Raw genomic sequence first — 4390 nt, forward strand, 5'->3', positions numbered from 1 at the left:
AATGACCAAAATATGTCTTTCTTGAATTAACTTTGAATAAAAGTTTGTATATTATTTGATTCACATTGTCCTTGATTTTTATCTATTTAGTTTGCTACTAAGAAAGTTGCCTGTTCACTTTTTGTATTCTTTTATAAAATTTGCATTTTCTAACTTCATAAATCAATATTTAAAATTTGTTGCCAAAGAAACCTACAAGGCAAGTCTGTTAAGTTCAACAACTGAAGTCATGGAAAACTGTTCTCCAAGAAAAAGCTACCTTAATAATCAAGGAAAAAGTCTCACAAGGATTGGTGAAATTTAAAGTTTTATATTCTTCTGTCCCTAATATGGGCAGGGCACAAGATAAAGATAAAACAAATAGCACTGGACCAAAAAGAAAGTCAAAGAAAAAATACCTACTTTAAAACAACTGAGAAATAAATTGTGGTTTTGATACCAAATAAAAAGAATTGAGGAAATGGGCATGGGGGAGTGGGGTGGACAGCTGAGGTGCTGGGACAGGAGGAGGAGGAGATGGAAGGGGGCGATGGGGTATAGTGGCTGTTTCTCAGAAATTTAAAAGGTAGGCATGAGCTCTTGTGAGAACAGTCAATAATCAAGAGGAAAGAATTATACCTGTGATAAAATTTGTTTAGTTAATATAGAGTATTCACATTTAAACATAGAACCACATTTATTACCAACTTAGTTGAATTTTCCGTTGTAAGTGGAAATATGAAGACTTTAATCAGAAAAAGAAAAAGCCTGTGTTCACCTTATGAAAACATGAATTTCTGCATTAGTGTGGCTCCAAGCACATCCATTGTCAACAAACATGTTGAGGATCTAATGAACTTGGAGCAATGCTAGCTGCTTCTGACAGTGGCACCAAGAAAAGTGTGTCATTATGTTTCCTGATCACTTCCAAACACTAATTTTCCATGAAACGCTCCATGAATCTGTCAATTAAAGATTTATCTAAAAATCTTTAAAGCTTTTCTTAAAATATAATCTATTAGGGTGACAGTCTTAAAAAACTTAGCATGTCAGTTACCTCTTTGTCTTTTCTTTCTTTGAAGCTTTAATAGCTATACCATAAAACTGTTTGCCAAGGTTTGTCAGTAGCTAGATTCATAACTCCATGATTTCAGAGAATTTGAATGTACTCCCCCCACCCCCCGGCAGCCTTTGTCTCTCCAATTTGAAACATCTTGTTTTGTTTTGTTTAGGCTTATAAAAATGTTCCTGGCTTGTTCAGATTATTGTACAAAAAAGAGAGGTCAGAAGTCTTAGAAATCCTGCCAAGGGAACCACCAGGTGTGAGCAGAGTTCAAGGTTATATCCATGAAAATGCATTGTAAAGCAACTCTGCTGCTTGCTTTGCTTGGCTCTACACCTTCTTGACTGAAAGCAGTGATGACTGGGGTTGAGGTGAATGGTGTGTATACTTTCAGTTCCCCTCCCATCCCTTATGGACTCTGGCATATGATTCCTGGTTTTTATTATCATCCCTTATAGACAGCATGAGGACCCATGTATTTATAATGTCAGCTGTTGATGAGTTATGAGACAGGGTAGCATAATATTACATAGTGATGTAATGGGTTAGCCCAGCGGTCCCCAACCTTTTTGGCACCAGGGACCGGTTTCGTGGAAGAAAATTCTTCCACAGAATGGTGGTGGGGGTCGGGGGATGGTTTCAGGATGATTGAAGCTCATTACATTTATTGTGCACTTTATTTCTATTATTATTACATTGTAAATATATAATGAAATAATTATACAACTTAAAATAATGCAGAATCAGTGGGAGCCCTGAGCTTGTTTTCACTTGCCACTCACTGATAAGGTTTTGATATGAGTCTGCAAGCAATTGATTTATTATGGTCTCTGTGCAGTCAAACCTCTCTGCTAATGATAATCTGTATTTGCAGCTGCTCCCCAGTGCTGGCATCACTGCCTCAGCTCCACCTCAGATCATCAGGCATTGGATTCTCGTAGGGAGCACACAACCTAGATCCCTTGCATGCACAGTTCACAGTAGGGTTCGTGCTTCTATGACAATCTGATGCCGATGCTGATCTGACAGGAGGAGGAGCTCAGGAGGTAATGTGAGCGATGGGGAGTGGCTGTAAATACAGATGAAGATTTGTACGCTGGCTGCTGGGCTGCTCACCTCCTGCTGTGCAGCCTGGTTCCTAACAGGCCACGGACCAGTACTGGCCCGGGGGTTGGGGACCCCTGGATTAGCCTGCCTCTTGTTTCAGTTTGGTCTTGAGCAAATTGTGTCCTACTGGCTTTTACGGCCGCCGTGTCTCATTTTGGAGAGGAGGCTACATGGAAAAGTTGAATCACACTTTGAATCAAGTTTCCGGCATTTTAACCCTGGCTCCACGACTCTAAGGAAAAAAGCAGTGTGTGATGTATTGCAGAGCCCATGGGCATAGGAATCAGATGGCTCTCAGTTTGCATGCCCCTCTGTCAGTTGCTAGCTGTCACCACTTTAAACACATTTCTTAACCTCCGACATTTTGTCTTCTCTAAAATGGCAACAGTAGTGTCTATGTCACTTACAAGGTTATTGTGGAGTTTGAAAGAAATGGTGTATATTAGTGGGTTTGACATACAGAAGACCCTCAATAAATTATCACTACTGTTGCAGTTCTCTGAACCTCCCATTTCTTCATTGTAAGGAAATAAGTGAGTTGAGCTTATTTCTGTAATTTTGGAGCCATCTCTGTATTTCCTTTCAGCTCTGAATCTCCAAGATTTAAAATAATAATTTGACCCCTTCACATACATACATCTGCTCCGATATAAAAAATATATATCGCTACTGTGGTAGGATTTTAAGTCAGATAATAACAAACATAGTATTACTGAGCACTTCCTGTATTTCAGATACTGTGCAAAGGGCTTTGCATACATAATCACATTTATTGTCATAACAAACATTATTATAATACCCATTTTACAGAAGTACTAGATAAAATTTTGAGAAATAAGTTATCTAAGAGCACACTGCTAATGAGTGACAACCTGGTAGGTCTGACCCCATAGCGCATGCTCTTAACACTCCTTGACAGAAGGCGGCACGTTTGGGCAAAGGGAAACTTGGGCTGCGGTGCAGTCACACCCACAACCTCTAGGGGGGCGCCTAGAGCTAGGCCGGCCAAAGGAATCCTAAATTGGGGTGAGGGGCTGGGATGCACTCCTGCATCAACCAGTCACTGGACTCAGGCTGCCCCCTGGAAAGTGGCTCTTTATGCCATGGGAAAGTGGCTCTTTTTGCCAACATTCAGTAGCTGAAGACCTGCTTTAGTCCTGAAGGGGGGACCTAGGTGGTGCAGCACAGCATCCACCCCAGGACACCATAGACCTCCTAAAGACAGGGCTCTGAACACTCAAGGGACAGATCACGTTTCTTTTCATTTGATGTGATTTTTCTGTCATGATACTTTACAAAGAACGTGGGTGTCAAACACATGGGACAGTTAGATGAATGGGTAGAGGTCACTGGACCTAACAAGAGACATATCCCTCAAGAAGGGGCTTCCTAAAGCAGATGGTACCTGACCCCTTATTTCAGGCAGGAGGGCCAGTCCGATCACAGCCATGAGAAGCGACATTATCCCGTTTGTACAAAGTCCTGCATAGAAAGTGCCTTCAACTAGACCGCGTGTTGCCCTTGTGCAAGTTTTAAAAGGCTCTCTGAAGCGAAAGCTTAAATTCGTGGATGACCCCCATCCATGCACACTCCTGCACCCCTGCAGGGTCGGAAGGCGGTCAAGCCTGGCTGCAAGTGTGAGCCCCGTGCGGGTCCGCGGCGGCGGTCACCCCGCGGGCAGGGCCAACTGCCGCGTCCAGTCTCTCCTAAACCTCCCGGACCCTCGGCTTCCCGTCCGCAAACAGGAATGGCGCTGCATTTGAAGTTCCCCATCTCCCACGTAAACGTAAACGTGGGAGTTATCAAGGGGCGCTGGGGAAGAGAAAGAGGTGGTCTAAACTCGGGGTGCACCAGCGAAAGCTGCGACCTGTGAACCCAGCGCGGCGAAATCACTTCACAGCCCGCAGAATCGCTGCCCCCCGACCGCTCAGGCGCCTAGGAGCGGGTCCGAGGTTGATACGCGACCCCTCACTGTTTCACCTCCGCCCCACCTACCTGGCTGTGCGCTCCCGCCCCCAGGCTCCGCGGCGCCGCTACTGGTCTGACGCCCAGCTCTCACGATCCTCACTCCATCCGCTCAGCCAATGGCCGCGGCACCAGTGCTCCATTCGCGCGAGTCACACGATGCCGGCAGCTGCGCAGACCAATCACAGCACCTGGAAGGCGGGGCGGGGGCCCTCGCAAGCCAATAACGGCGGGAGGAACCGCCTGAGCGGCTGAGCCTAGCGAAGCTCGGGAGGA

The sequence above is a fragment of the Leucopleurus acutus genome, assembly GCF_964270905.1.
Source record: "Leucopleurus acutus genome assembly, chromosome: 4".
NCBI classification, from domain to species: domain Eukaryota; kingdom Metazoa; phylum Chordata; class Mammalia; order Artiodactyla; family Delphinidae; genus Leucopleurus; species Leucopleurus acutus.